General features: G+C 36.0%; 1 long non-coding RNA gene across 1 annotated transcript in view; it reads right to left on the minus strand.

The window, feature by feature from the left end:
• Positions 1-260: 260 nt before the first annotated feature.
• Positions 261-25,656, minus strand: part of LOC115029216 (uncharacterized) — a 100,015-nt gene continuing 74,619 nt past the window's right edge. The window contains exons 5-7 of the long non-coding RNA XR_003834775.2: positions 8,070-8,176; positions 6,500-6,548; positions 261-1,361 (exon numbers count right to left, since the gene is read on the minus strand). This is a non-coding gene — a long non-coding RNA (uncharacterized LOC115029216). The remainder of the gene's footprint in view (positions 1,362-6,499; positions 6,549-8,069; positions 8,177-25,656) is intronic.

A 25,656-nucleotide genomic window follows, 5' to 3' on the forward strand; every position in this document is an offset into this window, starting at 1 on the left:
AATAATAGGCATTAGAATGGTAGGTTGCTAAAGGTTGAAAATGGGTGAAGGGAGAATGTTGTCACAAAGAAGCCAGGTCAGAGGTAAGCATTATAAAACTTATTAAATGTTCTATCTGTCTCTGTTTCTGTCTCTGTCTGTCTCTGTCTGTCTCTGTCTCTCTGTCTCTGCCTCTCTCTCTCTCTCTCTCTCTCTCTCTATCTATCTATCTATCTATCTATCTCTCTCTCTTTCTTGAGTGTGTGTGTGTTTAAGGAAGGCATGTTCAAGTAAATTTGTACAAGTGACAAAACTAATAGAGAGACTTGATTGATCTTCCAGAAAACATTATTTTACATGCTCAATAGAGAAATAAAACATCCTGTTTTGTCTGGTAAGAAAGTTATCTTACTTAAATGTCCAATTTATACATTATTTGAAAACTCATTAGTTTGATGTGTGTGCATTGACAGTTATACATAATACATAAAAGAAGCATGAAACTATAGAAACAAGAAATAATTAGAAAACAAGGAATTCTAAAGAAATCTGAAAGACAGAAACCAGAGGCTCTACAAAGACACAGGTAAAGGACAAGTGGTTTCAGGAACTATATTTTTAAATGAAGGAATTACAACAAAAGGACATAAGATTTTAAAATGATGGTAGTTGGTCGTAAAACTACTCAATATTACATTTTCCTCCTAGCTCTAAAACTTTGTGTGCTGCAAGTTTTAGATGGCACATCGTGTTGGAATATACAGTATCTCATTGAAATTGTAATGCCCATTAACTTATTTTTCCTTTTTTTCATTTTGCTTTGTTGTTTTGTAATTTTCATTTCTATGAGTCTTTTGTGTACATATAAGTATATGCATAAAGATGAGGACAAGAATTTGAAGGAGAGCAGGGAGGGTTTGGAAGAGGGAGAAGGGGAAAATACTGTAATTGTATTATAATCTCAAAAAGAAAAGAAAAGTATGCCAAAGCCTTAAAACTACAGTTCAGCATCATTATTGAACATATTTATTTTCCATCAAATGTTTATAAAATTCTGATTTTTGTCATCTTGTAGATTTCTCTATTTTCATAAGGTAATTTTCTAAGCAGAAGCTTTTCTTTAAACAAATGATGGTGTCCATAATAATTTAACTAGAAACATGATGCTTTCTATGAAGATGAGTACAGTAAATGGCAAACATGGCTCCTTTGTGGAGGGTCTCGGTCACTGTTCTATTTCTGTGACAAGACAACATGACCAAGCCAACTCTTATAAAAGAAAACACTTACTTGAGGTCTTGCCTAGGATTTCAGAAGCTTAATCCAATATCATCCTTGTGGAAGCATGACTGAAGAAGTAGCTGTAATCTTTATACATTGATCTTCAGGCCAGAAAAAGAAAAAACAATGTAAGCTTGACTTGTCCGTTTGAAACCTCAAAGACCACACTAAAGGGATCCATCCCCTCTAACAAGGCCCCACTTTTTAATCCTCCCAAATAGTTCACCAAATGGGGAATAAGCTTGTAAATATATGAGCTTAGGACACCATTATTCAAAGAGCCACATGGAGGCACTACCCATGTACACACTTGGAAAAAAAATGATGAAGGGCTACAAGGTTCTAAACATGGTAAATAAAATAGACAAATTTCCCAAGGTTCAAGGAATTGGAAATCAAAACTGTGAAGAAGGAGCCTGGAATGATTGTTCCCTGAGAGGTTCTGCCATCATCTAATACAGATATAGATACTCACAGCCAACCATCAGAATGAGTCCTCGATCCCAATGGAAGAGCTAGGTGAAGGACTAAAAGAGCTGAAGGGGATTGCAACCCCATAGGAAGAACAATAACCACTATCTGGACCACCCAGAGCTCCCAGAGACTACACCATCAACCAAACATGGAGGGAGCCATGGCTCCAAATACATAGGTAGCAGAGGATGGCCTTATCTGACATCAATTGAAGGGAGGCCCTTTGTCCTGTGGAGGTTTAATGCTCCAGCATAGAGGGTTACTAGAGCAACGAGGCAGGAGTGAGTGGGCAGAGGAGCATCCCCATCCTCATAGAGCCAAAGGAGAGGGGAGAGAGGGAGGAAGGGATTGGGTATTGTGGAGGGGTAACTAGGATGGGGATATTATTTGAAATGTAAACAAATAAAATGATTAATAAAAAAGATGATTTTATTTACTATTTTTCTACTTTTTCTTGCATTAATTTATGTATTTATTCACATACTTTACATCCTGACCAAAGCCCTTCTTTTTCTTTTCTGCCCAGTCGATGTTGCCTGTGACCTGGATCACCTGGTACTTGACCTTGGGGGTTGGAAGTGAGGTGATGTGGAATCAGTGGCACAGACTAAGGAGCAGGTGAGAAACTCTGAAGCAAGCTCCTCTGAATTTTGCTGCAAGTTCCTTTAATATCCTCCACCTGTGCTCCATTGGTCCCAAGAAAGCAACTCTTCTAAACAGTAGTTTCTGATTGGCTGGCACTGTCTGTGTCAGTAATCACTGGTCTTTCAGGCAGTCCTCAGTGAGGTCTTCCCACAGGAGATGCCCTTGTAGCTTCAAGGCCCAGGGCCCTCTTAAAAGTCCCCTTCTCACATAAACCTAACCACTACTTCCTTCCCTTTCTCCTCTGTGAAAATGGACATCCCCACTGGTTATCAACCCACAAGGTCAAATCAAGTCACTGCAGGACTAGGTACATAGTCTCCTACTAGGCCAGAAAAGGCAGCCCATTTGGGGGAACAGATTCACAGAGAGGCAACAGAGTCAGAAATGCCCCCTTCAGTTGTTGGGAGACCCGAAGACCAAGCTGCACTTGATCAGGGGGCTTAGATCAAGCCTTTGGTGGGTGGCTCAGTTTCTTGGAGCCATCAAGGGTCTAGGTTAGTTGACTTTGTTGGTCTTCTTGTGGATAACCTATCCTCTCTGCTTTCCTATATCCTTTCCTCAACTTTCCTACAAGACTCCCCAACCTCTACTTTATATTTAGCTGCTGTGCATCTGTGCATCTGTTCCAGTCACTTGCTGTGTGGAGCCTCTTAGTGGACAATTGTGATAGGCTCCTGTCTGCAAGTATAACAGAGAATCATTAATATTATCAGGGGATAATATTTTTCCCATTGGATGTGTCTAAATTTGGGACAGTCATTGGTTGGCCATTCCCTCAATCTCTGCTCCATGTTTATCTCTACACATTTGGTAGGCAGGGCAAATTTTGGGTTAATGGATTTGTGTGTGTGTATGGGGGGGGGGGGTTATCCCTCCACAGGTAGTACTGCCTAGCTACAGGGGTAACCACTTTAGGCTCCATATCCCCCACTGTCAGGAGTCTCAGCTAGTCACCATCATTGTTTCTGGAGCATGCCCTATCTCAGGTCATCTCCTAGAGTTCCCACACACATATACCACTGATTACTGTTCAGATATACTCCAAGCATCTCATCATAGTTAACCCTACACCTGATCCCCAAAGCACACTCCATTCTCTGAAATACCTCTCCTACCTAGTTCCCTCCATTTCTCTACCTACTATGACTATTTTAGTTCTCTTTCTGAGTGAAATTCAAGCATTCTTCCTTGAGTACCCCTTGTAATTTACTGTTTTTGGATCTGTGAGTTGTAGTGTGGGTATCCTGTACTTTATAGTCAATATCCACTTATAAGTGAGTAGATACCATACATGTCCTTTTGTGTCTATATTTCTAGTTCCAATTGTATGCAAATTACATGATGTCTTTGTTTTTAATAGCTGAGTATTATTCCATTGTGTAAATGAACCATGTTTTCTTTAACCATTCTTCTGCTGTGGGACCTCTAGGTTGTTTCCTGTTTATGGCTATTAGGAATAAAGCTGCTATGGGCATGATTGAGCAAGTGTCCTTGAGGTGTAGTGGGGCATCTTTGGGGTATATGATCAAGAGTGGTATAGCTGGGTCTGAGGTAAAAACTATTCCTAATATTCTATAAACCCCTAAAGTGATTTCCAGAGGAGTTGTAGGAGTCCTATTAGTAATGAGGAGTGTTTCTCTTAGTCCGCATCCTCACCAGCACATTCATTGCTTGAGTTTTTTATCTTAGCCATGATGATGGATATAAAGTAGAATCTCAGAGTAGATTATTTGCATTTCTCTAATGACCAAGGACTTTGAACATTTCTCTAAATGCTTCTCAGTTATTTGCTATTCCTTTGTTGGGAGTTTACTGTTTAATTCTGTCTGTTAGGACAATCAAGAAAGCTTATGACAATGTGTACTCCTTATTATTTCCACTTTTCTATAATCAGAAGACTATGTTAACTCTATTGGGTTGCCTTATCCTGTCTAGATATGAGAGCCTTTTGTCTTGTCTTATAATATTTTGTTTTGTTGGAGACTTGGAGTCCTGCTATTTTTTTGAAGGGAAACCAAAAGGAGAGAGCAGTTTGGAGAGGTGGGAAGAATGAAGGGATGGGGAAGCTGTGGTGTGAATGTATTGCTTGAGAGAGGAATTGTTTTCAATAAAAAGAAAAGAAAACATTAGCTTTTCTAGAACTCTGCTGTTTTATTTAGATTTATACATGTGCTTGTGAGCCTGCATGTTCTTGTGCCTTTGCATGTAAGTGTATGTGTGCTTAAAGTTTTATTACGTTTATTTATCATCTGTGTAGAAATAGGTGGACATGTCCTGATGTTTGTGTGGAGGTCAAACAAAAACTTGTGGAAATAAGTTCTCTCCTTCTATTACTATGTAGGTTTCAGGGGCAATGAGAGGCAAGTAAGAGAAAATTTCTTTGGCCAGAGAGCCATTTCACTCTCCACAGTATTATGTTGTTGAAGCAAAAAGACCTTCAAATTCTCTTGTTTTTCAGTTAGGCATGTGAGGAAGTCAGAGATTTCAGGGAGGTGATCTGGGAGACAATCACTCTAGAATTGTAGGCAGCATTTCACATCAGCAAATACTTCAAAATTACAACTGAGTTTACAAAGATGAGATGGGGAGAATAGCTCACCTGCAGTAGATATATGGTTATACCCATAAATTTTAAAAATTATTTATTTTCAGGGACAATGCCCTCCAAAATTTACCTCATGTCATTTGTTCCCTTAACTACTCCCCTCAAACTGACTGGCCTCTAAGGAGGCCAAATTTATGTGAGTTCATACAAGGCCTTTTCAAAATAAATCTGAGGAATAGAGAGGTATATAAATTGCATAGGAAATGTCAGCTGTGAAGAGTGATCAGGGCCAGGAGGATGAAATACCATAGGGTATGAAGGCTGAATTTTGATAGAAACTTGGTGTCATTACCTACTTCCAACTTTCATCCATCAAATATGTCTCTTACATTCTGAATTATAGATAATGAAATAGTATATGAAATAATAATTACCAATGATCATTATTAAGACTCAAGAATATTAATAACTCAAGTCACTTGAAAATATAAGTTTTCTACTCCTTAACATGGTTAAATCTCCCTGTAGTTTATCCAGAATTACTATTTAATGGTACGGTTGCAGCAACACTGTTTATTTGTTTTGCAATAAAGTACAAGTCATTCAGTGTTTGATGCAAGTATTTCAATCATTTTCTAATCTTTTTGTATCTTCTGTAGTACACACAATGGTATTGAAAAATACTTCACATATTTAAACAAAATTAATGAAGTCACAGCATAAATTCAAGCTTCTTTTTTATATGTTCATCACATTTTACCAAGTACCAATTAAATTGTATATTATACTCTTTAATACAGCAAAACAAAAACACAAAAATAAAACATCTGCAACACACACATGCACATACACAGAGGATCCTTGACTTGTGATGAATGTGGTCCCCATAAGCCCACAGTACACGGAAAAACATTCCAAAGTCAAAAATGGATTTAACACACATATCCCACTGAATAGACAGCTTATCAGCATAATGCACTTAGTACTTTGTACTAAGTGTCTAACTTTTCATAAGTAATATTAGAATCTATAAGTCAAACTATTCAAAGCCCGTTTCCAACCTTGTGTGCATATAGTGCATGTAAGCATAAATGTGCACAAATATTTACACTGATCTTCACAATCAGAAAATTAAATCTCTGAGAGGTTGTATCATTCGCTATTGAAAACCACAGCATTTGCTGAGACCATGCTAATTGGCTGCCAAAGACTAGGTTTTTACTCCAGACATCTTAATTTTCAGTGAGTTCTTTCTCTATGCTGCTTTGACCATGCCATTCTCATTCCTTCCACACATGTCATACCCCAAACATAAACATTTATTTCCCTCTAAATGACATGGCAAGAAAGCAAAAATTGTCTTGCTTGACTTGGGTAGTTTTTGTGAATTGACACTACTTTGTATTGAAGCATCTGTCCTACAGTTGGCAGGGGTTTTGAAACTACAAATATAACAGTTCAATGCATTCACTTGGCTTTGAGTTTAGAGCCCTCTACTTTAAGTAATGTTCTCGAAAGTGACAGGATCACACACTGCTCTTTTTCAGTACAGAAGCTATTTCCTCTAGTGCTCACCCTTAAGTATTTCTTCCCCTTCTTTGCACATTATGGTTGTGTTATGGATCTGTAAAGACAAAAGAAGAAATTGAGAATTACTTCTATATGTTGGGAACATTATCTTTTCATCATTAATAAAAATATGAGAAACAATGTACTTTTACTATGATGCTTTAAGGAGCTACACAACAGCTAATATGTCACCTGAAGTTACTTATAAATATATAGATAAAATGCATAAGTTGTAATAGTGCTGTTTACATTTTGCCTAAATTGAATTGCTTTAATATTTTTAAAGAAAGTAGTAGGGAAATTAGCATAATAATTTGTTCAACTTTTTGTCAGTGTGAAATGTTAGGTTATATCCTTAAGCAGGCTTTATTGCTTGGATGTAATGAAAGTGTATCAAAATAAAACTTTCCTCTTGCAATTTTCTCACATCAGTGACTGATTTAGTAATTTATTTTGAAATTCTTTTTTATAGCATGGATAATTTATCTAGCCCCTGAAACAAAGATAGAATTGGTTTTCTTTGTAACTGATAAAACAAGATACTTAGAAATGGATATGTCAGCACTTTTATGAGTTTTAGAGTAATCAGGAATGTAAAAATAGTTCTGTAGAGTTCCAAGATATAAAACTGTTTTGTTACAACACTGGGTGCAGACTCTGAAACCAATGTAACAAAAACTGGGTTACATTTTCTCACAAATGTGATATTTCTATATAATCTCTTCAAAATATAACATTTAAAGAAAAAAAAAAACACCTGTTAAACTTAAAAGGCCCATTTTCTAAGCTTTCTTATTTGACACACTTTTGAAGCCAGTATCAGAGAGTATATAATTATTCTGTCATATTTTGTTTTCTGGATACATTTTCTTAAAATTATACATTCAGGTCTTCAGAACTTTGGGCAAATACTTCTGGTCTACTATTTGTCTTTTCTATTTAGTGGCAAGGAAAGATGATAGGAAATGTATATTTGCTAGAATAATCACAAAAACTAAAAATGAAAGAATTCAGGAAGTAGTTGTTTAATACAGAAAGTGATGATATAGATTCATATGGCTTTAGGTTTGTGTAGGTCTTGACAGTTATATATATATATATATATATATATATATATATATATATATATATATACTCAACAAATTGCATAAAATCATTAGCTTTTTATATTACTTATTTCTGTTAATTCATAAGATAGCTGAATATAACATAAGTCAAATTAGTTGACTTAGGTCATGAAAAGATAACTCTTGAATGAATAAAATCAAGCTTATTGTGTACACCATGGTAAAAATATGTTCCAGGGCAAGAACTGTACTTAAGTGGCAAAGAGCTCATCTAACATATCTAGGAACATGGAGCTAATATAATAAATATACTAGATATGTACATGCTTGTGGGAGATCAGCTCTCTCCTGGTGGAACTTGTGTACAGAGGGCTCGCGAACAGCTCAAGCTCTGGGTGCAGATGGGGACAGGGAAGCATCCTGTCCCAGCTGCTCTACTGTTCCTGAGCCCCGTGTGCTCCTCACAGCCCTGTTCCACACAGTGATTGGAGAGAATGTGGCTATCTCACCTCAGAGCCTGGGAGTGAAGGCATTCCTGGAAGAACAGCTCTCCCCTGGCGGGACAGTGCAGAGCAGGCATGGAACAGCCTCAGCTCCCAGATGCAGATTGTGGACTCTAAACGATATTTATTAACTCATAAATTAGTCATGATAAATTATTTGCTCTGTCTCCTGTATTAGATGTGCAGAAAAGATGCCAAATGCAAGTAACTTCTAAACAGCTAGAAAAAAATCAGGCAATATGCAGAGGTCATAAAGTGAGAACCACTCACAGTTTAAGATGCCTGTCCTTTTTTCTGTACAATTCTGAACTGATATTAATAGTGCAACTCAAAAGCCAGTCTTCTCTCAGTTCTGTGTTTCAGAGACAGAATTTGAGAAAGCGATTTCTGGACAGCTCTAAGTGCATATCTAGATGAGGTTGCTGTAGTTTAGGAAGTACACTGTGGTGATGCATTTTTATAAAATATCTTATATTCTATGAGATGAAAAATTTTATTGGACCTCACAGTCAGAGTTAATAGCACAGCCCTAGGGTCTTTCAGTCTTAAAATTGATATCCAAGATTGTATTCAGTCTGCTTGTTTAATCTGCCTTTAAGGGAACAAGGTAACAACCAATCTTACTTGTTTAAGGTTTCCCATGGCATAAACTTTTACAACCTAATCTAATGTATAGCTACAGTCTTACATTATATACTCTTCCCTGCATCTGACTCAAGAGCAATGGAGGTACTTTTTTTATGTGTGTTATCTTAATATTTTGCTCCTGAAAAGAGCAAATTAAATGACAGTGGTTTTATAATATGGATATTATCATAAATGTTGAGTGTAACATTATAGACGGTGTTTGATAACATTGGTTTGTTTATTGTCTGGGTAAAATGTAATTAGTGACTCAATCCTTTGTACAAAAATCTTAGAGATTTCTGTAACGTATTTCTTATACCTTCCATACGTCACATTTTCTGTGCTATTCGGTATAATAAAGAACATAGCCATTTGTAAGGACAAACACACACACACACAAATACTCACAGATACACAGAGAGTCATGGAAAGACAGATTCACCAGATAGCATTAAATCAGGCACATATTCATCCTCATACAACAGGCAGACAGGAAGATAGAAAAAATCAAGGAGAAAAAGTAGGGAATTCAAATCAGGCTCACTCTTGGTTAAATGACGCTGATAAGAAGTACTTTATTATTTCTTTTACTTCATGTAATCCTGATGCATTATTGATGACTCTGAGTTTGTCATTAATATACGCACTTCTGGACAGTAAATTATGATTTGGGGTTTGTATATTTACAAGTATTAAAAAAAACTAACATTAGTTGTAATGATGGGATAGTTGGGATGAGGATTATCAATAGACAATCAACCTAGTAAAAGAACTAGGGATTAGTGACCACCTTAAATTTGATCAACTATGCTGCATTAAAGCAACTGAGTTGGGAAAGCATAAGGCAGAGAAAGATACTGGACAATTCAAATAATTCAGAAACTGAAAATTCTGATGAGAAGCCCATAATAGGTTTGCTTTAGTAAAAAAAATAAAAAATAAATAAAAAAAAAATAAAGGAACATAAAACCAGGACTATAAGGATATTGTTTACATGAATTAACAAAATAAAATTTGTTGAAATTGGGAGCCTAAATACTCACTGTAAATTGAAATAAATAATATAATGTCTGGTATATAACAGTAAAATAGGAGTTACAAAGTGTTATAAGAATTTGTGAAATAATAGTAAAAGCATGCATTAATTTACTTCAATGTTCAATTTATATATGTTAAATAACTAAGCTATCATGATAAAGCACATGAGTTCTTCATATTTCCAAAGCACTTAAAATCTAGTACTGTCTGATAATACAAAGTAAAAACATGTAAATAATGCATAAAAATGGTCTCATGAAAACTTATTTTTAACCAATAGGTATATCTCTTTTGATGTTATAGGTCCAGTGGAACACCAGCTAGAGTTTGGGGTCTTTATCCAACATAGCAGCTTATCTATTCAAGTTAATTTAAGCTCTATTTGTATTGCTTTTCCAAGAGAATTAATTAAGACAAGAAGAAAAACAAAATGAGCCACTTATTGACGGCTACAGCTTCAGTTTAGAAGTGACACGGTAATATCCCTGAAAATGTAATGGTCAAAGCAAGTTACTAAATGTAAATATGACCAGAAATTACAAACTTACCAAGTATTAAGAGATTTAAAGGGAAAATATTTAAATAATAATGATAATTAGAGATTTTATGGGGAGAGAAGAAAAGAGAAGAGAGAGAGGAATGCTATAGTTTGGGGATGAAGATTGGAGCATTTGGTGTTTGTTTTTTGGAGAGATAGAAACATATAGTGCATAGTAATGATACATGTCATTTCAGTAATAATGTTAAGTAAGATTATAATATTAGTCTTATGCCAAGATTCTTCTGGCTGGCTTTGATGAATATGGCTTCCATATTATAGAAATGACCACAATAACTGAGAATGTGTCCTGTACAAATAGGAAGATGCAGAGATTCTCCTAAGAAAAGCCTAAAACACCTGAAAGACTCATGTGGCAAGAGCCACATGAGCCTATGACTTCCATGTTATAGAAATGACCACAATAACTGAGAATGTGTCCTGTACAAATAGGAAGATGCAGAGATTCTCCTAACAAAAGTCTAAAACACCTGAAAGGCAACAGCCACATGAGCCTGGAAGCATGTGTATCCTGCTCAGAGTGATGGCCAGAACTTTGTACCATTCTTAAGCAGGGTACAAGTATAACTCATGTTCAAATGTCACACTAACAAACCTTGTGAGTCAAGAGGTCTATGTTACTTCAAGTTTCCATAATAATTATGTTATATAGCAATATATAAAGAAAAATCAGATTAATGGTATGCTATTAATTTCTTGGTAGGTAATATCAAAGAAAGTTACAAATATGATATTTAATATGAGCACAGTTTTGAAAAATGGAGGAGGGTAAATCTCCATACGTCTTTGGATGACTCAGCCTTTTATCCTCTTGTAACTATCAGGGGGAGTATATGTAGAATATCATCACGCCATTAGACAAGAAGACCTTGTCTGGAAACATATGGGCTATGTGCTCTTTTCTAAAAGAACATGATGTGATGCCTGTACTCAGGGTGTCATGTTATGCAGAATAAACTCATGGTTGACCACATTTATATTCCCTAAGCTTCAAAGTGACACAAGGGGAAATGTAGATAAGAGTCTCTTTATTAACAACACTCATATGTTAAATATCTCTTGCTTTATTGAAGCACTTACATCCACTGAAAATAATGACCATGTATTAAAAAGGTTGGGAATAAATGTCCAAAACTAAAATATTAAAAATATGCAACATGTACCCTATGGGACAGCCTTCCTCAGAGTTGATTTCAATGAGGTAATCAGAAGGCCTATGATTATCTTTCACACCCATTTATAACCAGTCAATTTTTTGTTGATTTTTGAGAGGGTTGTTTTGGTTTTGTCTATTAATTTATCCTCATATAGTTGCATCCTAAATACAGGTTCCCCTCCCTCTTGTTGATCCAGTCACCCACTTCCCACCCCCACCCTACCTCCTCTTCCCTTCCCATCTATTCTTCACCTGTTTTCCTTCCAAAAAGGCCAAACCTCCCAGGAATATCAACTAAACATGGCATATCAAGTTGCAATAAGACTAGTCACCTTCTTTCATATTAAGGATGGATGAAGCAACCCAGGAGCAGGTCAAGGTCTCCAAAGCAAGCAAAAGCATATGACCAATTGATGTATTGTCATGGAAGAATGTTTTCAACTAAAGGAACTTTGCAGAGTTGAATAGGTAACAATATTTTTTAAAACCAGGAGTGAAAATAATGCCAATTACAACAAGTTTTTGAAGCTTGAGAAACTTTATGGAGAAATATTAATTAACATTATTTTTACTTCTTTTCTTTCTTCCTGGTGTTGCCTCCCATATACTATCCTTCTCTCAAATTCAAGGCTTCTATTTTCACTAAATATTGCTACACACACACACACACACACACACACACACACGTTCATGCACACATATACATACATTGTTCAATGCTTAGCACAACGTGCACAGTTTGAATAATGATAATTCTATGTATGTGTTTTAAAGACTGACAAGTTAGTATTGGATAATCAATTTGTGAGCTCTTTCTTGTGAAAGATTATTTCATCTCCTCTCACATTCTTTAGTTGTCCTTAGCCAGCCTGGGCTTTCCTCCATCTGCATTTACATGTCTATTGCTGCTGTCCTTCTTCAGCTCACGCATAGGCAGTAATAACAGTGACACTTTATGAATATAGGTTCTGACATTACTAGGAGACACAAATTCAAAGGAAATTCTGTGTTTCTCTAGCTTTTACAATCTTTCTACTTCCTTCTTTGCAGTAATCCTTGAGCCTTCAACTTAAGAGTCATATTGCAGATAAGCCTTTGGGACTGTGTTTTACGACTCTGCATTTTGATTAGTTGTGATCCTGTAACAGAGTCATTAAGCTGCAAAGAGTAGTTGTTCTTTTCAAGATCCTTCACTAGCCTTGGGTAGTTGGCTAAGTTTGCAGTACCAAGCATGTTTCCCTCCTGTTTAGCATATCTTACATCCAACTCAATAGCTATTGGTCACTGCGAAAAGTATGTATGCCTCTACTACACAGTTAGGATAATGGTGCTATGCTTGGTAGTTTTATGTTGATTTGACAACAGAGTCGTCTGAAATGAGGAAATCTCAGCTGACAATATGCCTCCATAAGATCTCACTGTAGGACATTTTCTTAATTAGTAACTGATAGGAAAGGGTCAGCCAATTGTGGGTGGTGCCTTCCCTGGGCTGGTGGTCCTATGTTTATAAAAAATTATGCTAAAAAAGCCAGTAAACAGTATGCCTCTATGGCCAGTCCTCTATATCAGATCCTGCCTGCAGGATCTAGCTCTGCTTATGTTTTTGTCCTGACCTCCTTCAGTAGTGCAATAGAACCCTTTCCATCACAACTGGGTTTTGATCATTGTGTTCCCTACAGTAATAATAACCCTGACCCTGAGAGGTGCCATTCTGAAAAAGAATTGTAATTTACAGTCACTATAGTTCTGTAAGACTATTGGTTGATTCAATTCTTTGGAGGCGTGTATGGTTCCTGTGGTGGTTTGAATAAGAATGCCTTCCAGAGGTTAATACATTTGAATGCTTAGTCACCAGTATCTTGGACAACCTTACCCAAGAACTCAAAAGAGAGCTTCTCATTCCTAGTGACAGAGTATTTATTATATTGGGTTTTTTGCTGCTAAAGAAAGCATTATAAGCATGGATGGAAATTTTTCCATATATATATATATATATATACACACACACACACACATATATATAGTATTAAGCATATATATGTATTAAGTATATATATATATATATATATATATATATATATATATAGTATTAAGCATCTAATGTATCTTTAGGTATAAAGTTAATAGTATGATTCCTTTCTTTATGACTTTTTTAGACATCCATACTGTTAGTTATTGACATATTTTAAAGTATTCAAAATAACTATGTAAATTTTGGACTTGTCTAATAAGACAAAATTGCATGCTTCAGTGACATGATTTTCTTAACCATTATATTGAAAGAACAGGTAACACTTGATTGGCACTGAGATGGCTCTTCTATCAGGAAAACAAAATAGTGTAATTTTAACACAAAGGTGGGTCCTTAAACTGTCTTTTCCAGGCTCTCAGGGGAGTTTTGAAATTGTGTGCAACTTATATGCATTTTTCCTTTAAAAATTAGCTCTCTAAAAGATGTTTTTTCAAAAAATGTCTGGATATTTCCCAAAATTTTACATACCCATTTTCTAGTATGAGAAAGCTATGTTGAATCATGTCTTAAATAAGACATTTGATCATTCCTAATCAGACATCTCATTTTTTTTTTATTTTACCTTAACAACAGTGAGAAAACGAGGTATTGCTTGTGGAAAATGGTAGAATATTGCTTTGTGTAGAATTATTTTAATTATAATTTCTCACATAGTCTGAATAAAAATAACTACTTACTAACCTGTTGTCTTATGACAATAAAATTTCTTTACTTAAGTGTGTATTTTACTGTATCTTACAGATAAAGTGTCAAAACCTTTTATAATGTTTCCCATTTAAAAAAAATAAAAAAACAGTGAACTAAAAATTCTACTTCATGATTCTAGTTTTTCCTATAATATAATTAGATATGATTGATAGTGTTTTATTTTGTCAATCCATGAAATCAATCTCTTCAACAGTGGTTCTTATCCTTTCTAATGCTGTGACCCTTTAAGATTTTCCCTGATGCTGTGGTAATTCCCACCCATAAATTATTTTTGTTGCTATTTCACAACTAATTTTGCTTTTTTATGAATTTTATTGTAGATATTTTTGATTTCTCATAGTCTTAGGTGACCCCTCTGAAAGGGTCAATTGATCCCCAAAGGGTTGCAACCCACAGGTTGAGAACAGCGGCTTCAGAAAAATTACATATTCTGTTTTACACTCAGATATGACAATGCAACTTACTTTAAAAGTGTAAGAAGTTATCTGCCACCTAAGCTCTCAGACCTATCATAAAATTAGTGATGCTTCTTTTGTTGTTAGAGAAAAACATAAATAGTTTTTTTTTTTATATATATATATAAAGCAAGCATATTGGAGAGTTCTGGTAGTGGCTTTCACAGTTGTCTCTTGAATCGAAATAGTTTTCTTTGTGGCTATTTTGTTGTTCTTGATTTTACAAATGACTTTTTTTTTTACAATGTATGTTCTCTCATTTATTCTTTAAATTTCCTGAAGGAAAAAAATTTCCTGCCCGGTGCCAGTTTTTGCAGAACAATAATTAGATATAAGCTTGTCAAACTTTCTCACAAAGCTATTTTGAAGATGGGAATAAATTCTGACGTTAGAATAGGAAATCTGTGTGAGGGCTAAAAATACTTACACAAAGCTAACTGATGGAAATATGAAGTATATTTGGCCCATCAGTGATTCATAAAATATCTACTGTGAAATCCATGCTTTCTTGTTTTTTAAAAAATAAAAGAAACTTTCAGAACAGTACTTATTTTGTCTGCTTATTGTGATACTGCTAGGTTTCTGTGAGAATGTGGGAATATGATTGTCTAGAGTAACCTATTTATGAATATAAGTGACCATAAAGGTTCTGATCAAAACGAGGATGACAAAAATGATGATAAGAGGCTGTAGGGGGGAGCTGGTGTCAGTTTCCAGCTCATGATGTGTCAAGCACTAGGTCGTTTGTCTATTGAAGCCTTCTGAGGTTTTCTCATTACACTCTAAATAATATACAGCACACACTTGCTAGAATCAGTCCCTAGAAAACTGACATAGAATTCCTACACCTAATTGTTCTTAAACACTCTTTTTATATTTTCCTGTGCAATAGAGAGTACATTTCAGTTTCTCTGATGCTAACATTGCTGATGCCACGGGACCACAGATTGAAGGTCTTTTGTCAGAAAGCCACATTTTACTTCTCATGAGAACCAGAAAAACCTATAATTGGAAAATGGAGAATTACACAGCCCCCTCATGTAAAAGGATGCAAAACCTAGAGGCAACCATCTTTAAAACAGAGATGCACTGTTTATTTCTATTTTGGGGCAAATTAATATATGTGAACACAAAAGAATTATACTATAATTGCAGTCCCTGGAATATGCATATAATGTGAGTCAAAGCACACAATCTTACAGGAAAAAAAATGATTTGAACGTCTCTATTCTGAAACCAGCATCATCTAATGTAGGACTGGATGAGTCCCGATGCAGCTGAAATGTTCAAGGGAGTAGGGTTGAAAAAACATTGCAGTGAAATACTTTACATTTGACTTACTTCCTTGTCCAGGCTGGTTTTTACAAGTCTGATTTTAAAGCCAATCAAATACTTGTTTAATTAGATGAAAAATAACACATTCAATCTCAAACTATAACTGAAATATTAACACGTTTTATTGCCATAGATAAGATTCTGTATGAAATATTCTTTAGCTTTTGAAAAGAAATAATATCAACTGAAATAATATTTATTCAGTAGACTTGAAGTTCTTAATAAATTATCTGTAAAAACCGAATATTACATAAGATATATTCCTTTTTATGTTTCTCAATTCTGGAAGGGAAAATTAATTTTTAAAAAATAAATATATACAAGTACTTGAAAAACTTAATTCATGTAAACCAGGAAATGCAGCTATAACATTTTTCACAGCAGAAAAGTGAGTTGCTTTTGCTCTTTGTTGCCTTTCGTGGATTTTGAGTTGCTATGGCTTCCCATCTATCATGTTCATGACAAGCATTCAAAGCAGAAATACTGTAGGAGGATTACTTGTCTGAGAAAACACAGTCTTCTAAAGGCCTTTATTTCTGGCTCACTGACACTATTCACCTAAACATGCAATGAATGGCCAAATAAGCTGTACTTATCTTTTTTCTTCTGTTGTCAATGTCAGAACCCTTTAACCTGGCATGTTTTCTAAGAGTCAGTTTCCTTTCTCATGAATTTCCCAACCAGTGCCTCGTAGTGGTAAGTAAGGGAATAATACATTATCATGAAATAGCCTTCATAAGCCTTTTAATGCAAGTTGACTGAGGATTGTTAGCTAATAGTCTCCTGTTTACACACTTTTATCTTGACACTGTAATTATAATACCTACACATGTCACTGACACAAAATTTTGTAAATGTGCTGCCCACTGTGCTCACATATAAATAATTAAATTAAAATTAAATTAAAATTTCAATAGCTAGAAAGGTCTATTACACACAACTGCATTCTAAGACAATGAATAAGTTACACATAATACATATATGAATTAGTATAAAACAAAAATCTTAAATTAAGAACTTATAAAACACTATATAAATCCTATGTATAAAATTAATATAATTGTTATTACTTTTGTATTAAAATATATTTAAAAATTTTTATATAATAGGTATAACTTTGAAACTTTGGTTTTTAACTATTTGATTTTTATTTTAGTTTTTCTCCAGAATATATGTGGCATTTTGATCTGAAATAGACAATAAGAATGAGATAAATAGATCCCTGTGACAATGGTCTTTGTCCCAGGCAACACAAATAAACATCAAAGAATAAAAACTTTAAACAAGTGAAGTAAAGTAAGGATGTTTCCAGTAATAAGTAGAGTTAGCTATTTGACACAATGACTCAATGACTGGAAGCTTAGCAACACATAGTGAGCTGACTATCATAATACCTTTATATATTATCTAGCGAGGCTTAGATTCTTGACTATATCCCACTGTTTTTACTTTGATATGCTGTAAAATTATCTCCTAAAGATTAATTTTTATATCATAGACTATGACTGCTCTCAACCTTATTCAAATACATTCCTTCTTTTGTAGTGGGCAGGTTTCAATGTAGAAAAAAATTAACTGGACAAATTACTGAGAAGAGACTGAGTGTTCAACCTAAAGGACAATTTTTATAGCTCCACCCCTCTGTGGTGAGGCTAAATGAACATTGCTGAAGAGTAGGTAGGAAGAATACAGGAGCTAGGTGACAATTAGAAGGACAGTGATATGCTGTCTTCTGGACAAGATGTCAATATTGTACTCATGAACTCCTCCACAAGACTAGTATAAGAACTGCACCAGATTAAACCAGTAAAGGTAAACCCATAGAGAATCAGCATTTTATTTACATAAAATTCATGCATATATACATCTGCAAGCACTAGACCTAGGCCTATTTTTGTTATCATTACTTTTCTATCATCCAGAAAGGAACATGCCAGAGTCCAGTCCTGGCAGGGATGAAAACTGGAAAGAAGATGAGTCGAATAGGAAAGAGAGGACTTGGACCAAAGAGATGCAGCTCACACACTTTGGTGCTGAGACCACTCAGACCACCTTTCAGAGCCAAAAGGCTTTACATTCATTTTCTCATTTTTTCACATACAGTCTCTCTTAAAAACATTCTATGCTTAACAATAATATGCATATAGTATTTTTCCCTTTCTTCTCCTTCTCAACCCCCATGTCTCCTGCTTACACGTGAACTGAACCAAGAAAGGAAACATAGCTTCAGCAAGCAGTTAATATGCAATTGAACACATTGGTATATGAACAAGTGACCGTGATTGGCAGCAATTGCTGTTACAGGATAAAGAGGTGATTAACTACATAAGCAGTAAATTTTGAATTTAATACTACCTAGCATTTCCCCATATCCTACTCAGGAGTTCTTTTTTTTAATATTTTTTTATTACGTAATTTCCTCAATTACATTTCCAATGCTATCCCAAAAGTCCCCCGTACCCTCCCCCCCAATCCCCTACCCACCCACTCCCACTTCTTGGCCCTGGCATTCCCCTGTACTGGGGCATATAAAGTTTGCAAGTCCAATGGGCCTCTCTTTCCAGTGATGGCTGACTAGGCCATCTTTTGATACATATGCAGCTAGAGACACGAGCTCAGGGGTACTGGTTAGTTTATAATGTTGTTCCACCTATCGGGTTGCAGATCCCTGTAGCTCCTTGGGTACTTTCTCTAGCTCCTCCATTGGGAGCCCTGCCAGTAGTAACCCAAGTCAGTTTCTCATTCTTGCTTGAATTACCACTGAATGTTCCTATTGTCTTGGAACCAATGATCCAGCAAGACCTTTCTAAATTTTGAAAATCATCTAGCTGTTGTTTGCAACAAGTCTTAGTGCAAATTTTTGTCAGACCTAAGTTCCCATCAGAAGAAAACATCCAGCCTTTAGCTGATGTTCCCAGACCAGGCCCTCATGTTGACTCAACCACATCACCATGATTAACAAACACAGGAGTAGTAATCTATTCTGCTCCTAGGATCCTCAGAGACAAACAAGAATGAATCACAGTCCCAGTTTTCTTCTTTCGATTCTTGATAAGTGGCTGTTAAGGACAAAGTGAAAGTGAAAACTGCCATTAGCAGAGACAAAAATGCAAATGCAAGGCAAAAGTGAACCAAGAATTCCTTCAGGAAACGCCAGGAGATTCTACAAGAATATCCCCCCAGAGGTCCATGCCATGTGGCGACCCAATTCCTCAGGCCTTGCCATAAGGAAAGTGTCTGCATTACACTCATGTACCTTACCATGTCACCACCAGGAGCAGCAACAAACATAGCTTTTATAATTAGCTCAAGTTTCAGAGTTATACTCTCCTAAGGATAAAATTCTACTTGGTCTTATTACCTATAATAATACCATAATTGTCTAATATCTAAAAGTTATTGTCATCATTGGAAATTAATCTAATAATTACCTTCTCATCATGATGAGCCTATCAGCCCATTTCAATAAATTCACTTTCAAATTATCACATATTAATTATTAATGAATCAGAGCTTTGTTAGTAGCCATTTTTGTATTTAAGACTGACAGATTATTCCTTCTATGTCTAGAGGGTAGATGGCAGAGAACAGGGTAGTTCATATTTAACAACTGGATAATAGACACAAAGATTCTACAGATAAAACTTCTCTACTGATTTGGAGAAGGGCTAACAAACACCTCAGCTTTAAAAAACATAGGAAATAAGATATGACTTTTGGAGCATATATCTTACCCTAAATTTTCCTCTCTTTTTGTTTATCCTTCTGTACTGGCTGCTGTTGTGTGTCAACTTGACACGAGCTGGAGTTATCACGGAAAAAGGAGTTTCCGCTTGAGGAAATGCCTCCATGAGATTCAGCTATATGGCATTTTCTCAGTGATCAAGGGGGAGAGCCCGTTGTCTGGTTGTCTTGGGTTCTGTAAGAAAGCAAGCTGAGTAAATCAGGGGAAGCAAGCCAGTAAGTAACATCCCTCCATGGCCTTTGCAACAGCTCCTGCTTCATGACCTGCTTGAGTTCCAGTCCTGGCTTCCTTTGGTAATGAACAGCAGTGTGGAAATGTAAGCTGAATAAACCCTTTCCTCTCCAACTTGCTTCTTGGTCATGATGTTTGTGCAGCAGTAGAAACCCTGACTAAGACACCCTCCAAAAGCACTAATGGCACAAACAGGTCTTTATCTTTACATTGCTTGTCAATTGCCATGTTTTCTTTCCTATGTCCCTATCAATGCAAAAACAATGTGTCTTTCCCTCAAAACACAAATTCCACTCAAGAAAGCCTGATATTTATAGGCATATGCTACTTCCTATGTCTTTGGTAAAGTTATTACATGTCTAAATTGTGATTTGGTTTTCCTGTTCTTAATGCGAATCTGTTAACTTTTTAGGTAATTGGAGAAGTAAATAAAGAGACATGCATCTACAACAATTAACCTAACCTAGCAATGGTAAAGAATAAGTGATGTCAGAAAAATTGGAGACATTTTGACTCATGTTCCCACAAATATAAAATAATATTTATTACTGAGCTGTGTATTTTTCATAAGCTAAATAATTATATTCATGAAGGGATCTATTTTTGCCAACTAATTAAAGTATTCTTACATAGAAATTATGATCACCATATATCCATTGTTGTCACTACACAGTAAAAACCATCAGAGTGTGTCCAGAAGCTGGTATTTCCTCAAAAGAGGTAAAAGTGAAAGAAACCTCAGGACAAAAAAAAAAACAAAAACAAAACAAAACAAAAAAACCCAAAAAGCTAAACACTCCGTGATTAATATTTTTCAGTGGAAATGAATGCATTGTTTATTTTATATCACAGATAATATAATTGAGTAATTGAGCTAAATGAATGATGGACAAAAATCTGATGGTCAAAAGATACCTTGATGAAAACATAGGACTAGTATGTGTCCTTCTTATTGCAAGACCTGATTTCTTTTACTGTTTAGTAGGTAAGCTTTGGTATCTACTTCTAGGGTTTCTCTTATTAACCAATACTTTGATATCATGATATATTTACTGTGAATGATGAGCTTTAAATTAATTTGCTATTTCAAAAAAGAATCTTCAACATGGACAACTGTTCCTAATAGGCTTCTTTACAACTAACTAATGTGCAATTTGTTGCTTGTCAAAACATTAGGAATTGTGTTCTTATTCCATGCAGAAGATAATTAGCTAAGATTTACTCTAGGAAACGCAAACAGAAAAAAAAAAACTTACTAAATTAAGAACTCAATAATCTATTTTTAGTCTGTGACTTTTATAATGAATTTAAGGAGTCTTCTGTTCATATAAAATTAAAAATTTTAGCATAATATCTTCATGTCTAGTTGAATCAGTTTTGATTTCATGAGCATCAGTGTGAACACAGTATATTAAAAAGACTCATTTATAATCTATTAAATAATAAAAACATAATAAAAAATTTTTGGTTATGTATTTCCACTAAAATTCAAATTCTGATGTTTTGGCCATGATATATGTGTCCAAATTTTAGTATAATTAAAAACCTAAATGTAAAGATACATCACAGCCATATCATTAAAAGGGTTTTTATGTACCTTAATTCTTTCTCTGTATACTCTCTTTATCGAGTGCCTTCTTGCTCAAAGGCTACTAGAAGTAACACCTATGTTGAAAGTAATTAAATGCCAGATCACTATAGAACAACCAAAAAGTTTGAATTACCATCATCAATTAGAATTTTTTAAAAATGCAAAATAGATGAGCTGGAAGAAATATGGAGACAAAGTGTGGAGCAGAGACTGAAGGAAAGGCCATCCAGAGAACTGCCCCACCAAGGAATCGATCCCATATGCAGTCACCAAACCTGAATGCTACTGTGGATGCCAGGAAGTGCTTGCCTGATACTGCTGTCTCCTGAGAGGCTCTCCAAGAGCCTGACAAATACAGAGGTGTAAAATCAAAGCCAACCATTGGACTGAGTGTGGGGTCCTCTTTGGAGGAGCTGGAGAAGGGACTAAAGGACATGAGGGAATTTGCAAGCCATGTAGGGGGAACAATACTGTCAACTGGCAACCCCCTCCCTCACCTGGAGCTCTTGGGGACTGTACCACCAACCAAAGAGTACACAGGGAATGACTCATGGCTCAGGCCACATATGTGGCAGAGGATGGTCTTGTTGGGACATCAGTGGGAGGAACAGCCCTTGGGCCTGAGTGAGTTCAATACCCCAGTGTAGTGGAACACAAGGGCAGGACGGCATCAGTGAGTGGGTGGGTGGGAGAACACCCTCATAGAGGCAGGGGGATGAAGGGATGGGATTGGGGGTTCCAGATAGGAGTCCTGGAGAGGGGATAACATTTGAAATGTAAATAAATGCTCACAACCAGAGCATAGGGTCCCCAATGAAGAAACTAGAGAAAGTACCCAGGGAGCTGAAGGGTTTGCAGCCCTATAGGAGGAACTAACCAGTACCCCCAGACCTTCCTAGGACATCTACCGAAGAAAACACATGGTGGGACTCATGGCTCCAGCTGCATATGTAGCAGAGGATGGCCTAGTTGGTCATCAATTTGAAGAGAGGCTCTTGGTCCTGTGAAGGTTATATGCCTCAGTATAGGGGACTGCCAGGGCCAGGAAGTGGGAGTGCGTGGGCTGGTGAGCAGGGGGAGGCAGGAAGGGATAGGGTGTTTTTAGAGGGGAAACTAGGAAAGGGGATAACATTTGAAATGTAAGTAAAGAAAATATCTAATGCAAAAAAGATCTAAACATCCTCTTAATACTCCAATTTTTCTCTTTTGAAATAATTTCTATATGGGCCAGACCTGACACATATACCATAAATTCCAGCAAGAGATATATAGGCAGACAGAACTCTGTGAGTTCAAGGCCAACCTGACATATGTAGTGAGTTCTCAGTCGAGCTGGTCTATACAATAAGACCCTGTCTCAACACACACACACACACACACACACACACACACACACACACACACACACACACATACACACACACCAGTTCTTCTCAGTTGAGCTGGAAGATTCTTCCATGCTGACCACCTTTCAAAAGTATAGGAAGATGTTCTTTATTCTGCTTGGAAAGATAAGCCATCAGTAGTTTTATCCAGCTGTGAACCCTACATGCTACCACATCAATCTGGCTGGAAAGAGGACAGATATGCTCACTTAGATAGTAGCAGCACCAGTATTTTCGACTTAACTAACCACTTTTTGATTGGTTTTGAGGCTTCTCCAGAGGATGGTATTGATTCCTGGTACTGTAAAACTGTCCAGAAGCCAATGGCTGGAGAAGTCAAATGTCCCCATGGAAAAGCCAGTATTGTTGTTTTTTGAAGTAGGCATTTATCAAACTGCCTCTTAAATTTTATAAAATTATAAACATTTTGCATTTATGACTATGTCAATAGATTTTGCAGTTCTCAATGATGAATAATAAACAAATCAAACTAGAAAGACATATTCATTTATATATAAGAAAGTATTCAAAGAATGGTGGTAGGTTGGTAATAAATTAAAAAATTATTTCAAAATTGAAGAATTAAGGTCTACTCATACTTTATTTGTAAATGAGAATATTAAATACCATCAACCAGTTTAAAAAATTTACAATAAATAGGCCATTTTAACAACATAGACAGTTTATTTTGTAACATTATGTTTAAACAATTACAACAACAGTTGTGGGTGCCTTCTGTTCATGACATGGCTATTGCACCAATGAATTCATAGCAGCAATGTGTGCCTGCCTAAGACCTGCACAAAGCCAGTCCCATTAGTATTAAAATAAGGATGTGGGCAGACTCATGAGGTTCCTCTTGTCATTGAAGAGATATATGAATGTAATGGTTGCTGGCGGTAGGGAAGTTATAGCTTCAGACATGCAACCACTGAAAGGACCCAGATATAGCTGAATCTTGTGAGGCTATTCTTGGGCCTAGCAAACACAGAAGTGGATGCTCACAGTCAGCTATTGGATGAAACACAGGGCCCCCAATGGAGGAGCTAGAGAAAGTAACCAAGGAGCTAAAGGGAACTGCAACCCTATAGTTGGAACAACATGATGAACTAACCAGTACCCCGGAGCTCTTGACTCTAGCTGCATATGTATCGAAAGATGGCCTAGTCGGCCATCAGTGGAAAGAGAGACCCATTGGTCTTTCAAACTTTATATGCCTCAGTACAGGGGAATGCCAGGGCCAAGAATTGGGAGTGAGGTGGGGGGGGGGGGGGAGAGCATGGGGGACTTTTGGGATAGCACTGGAAATGTAAATGAAGAAAATACCTAATTTTTAAAAAAGGGGAAAAAAAGAAAAATAAAAGAATAAATCAGAAAGGTTGTCTCTACTAGGAATTCACATTAGCCATCATTATTCATCGTTTGATTGGAGAAAAAAGCCTACATATGATACAGACATACAGACTTAAAAGGATTCCAGTTAGGAGAGTTCTGAAGAAAGAAATCAGTGATTAATGTTAATAAGAGTTTACCAAATTTAAAACAGTATTAGCTTTTTAGCTTTTTTTTGTACCCAAATATATATGTCCAGTTATGGTTTCTGTTGCCATGATAAAACTATATTACAGGAAAGGGTTTATTTGGCTTACATGTCCATGTTGATGTCTACCATTGGAGCAAGTCAAGACAGGAATTCAAACAGGGTAGCGACTTTGAGGCAGGAGATAATACAGTGGTGATGAAGGAGTGCTGCTTACTGGCTTGATCCTCATAGCTTGCTCACCCTGCTTTCTTATAGCATGCAGTATAACAATCCCATGGGTAGCTCCACCCACTGTTGACTAGGTTCTCCCACATCAATGACTAGTTAAGGAAACTTTCTACAGGGATGCCTGCAGCCTGATCTTATGTGGGAATTTCTAAATTGATACATACTTCTCTCAGATGACTCAAGTTTCTGTCAGATTGACATAACTCTAGCCAGTACTATATGGATCAGAGATGATTATTACGAGAATGGAATAGCCTATTATGAACTTACATATTAATAATAATATTAACTTATATAAATAATAAGAAGAATGAACACATCCCTCCCATTACTCTAGTTCACTTGCTCCACTTCTTTATTAAAAAGTTGAATCATATGTAATTATATATTTTTATAGATTATTTCCTTAATTTTACTTTCTATCTTTTTAAACTAGACTTTAAGTTTTGAAGATAAGACATCAAACCATTTTTGACCCAAATATCCTTCAATGAATATTCATTAAACGAAGTCAATATTACCGTGGATAAGAAGTTAAACATTCATGAAAAAGGAAATCATGGGGAAGAAGCTGTGAAATGTTACACAGGAAGGTCTCATCACAAACAAGGAACTCAAAGGTAGCCAGAGGGACTCACATGAGAGTATCTGATCTTTAATCCCACAATCCAACTGAGGTCAGCTAAAACCATGGCATTCATGTAATCCCAGGCTCCAATGGCAGACTTGCAGAATTACTAGCTTACTGGACACATACAACACAGACAGCAAAAAGACCTTGCCTCAAAATGAGGTTAAAGGTGAGTTCAACACTCAAGGTCATTCACTGACCTCCACAGTTGCACTACTGTGCATGTCATGCACAACCACATCCACGAACACACACCTCATATTATGGACACGACAATTAAACAAAACACCATTTGTTTAGGTATTGTATAGAATACACACAAAGCCAAG

The sequence above is a fragment of the Mus caroli genome, unplaced genomic scaffold (genome assembly GCF_978045245.1).
Source record: "Mus caroli unplaced genomic scaffold, Mus_caroli_1 scaffold_12, whole genome shotgun sequence".
Taxonomy (NCBI): Eukaryota; Metazoa; Chordata; class Mammalia; order Rodentia; family Muridae; genus Mus; species Mus caroli.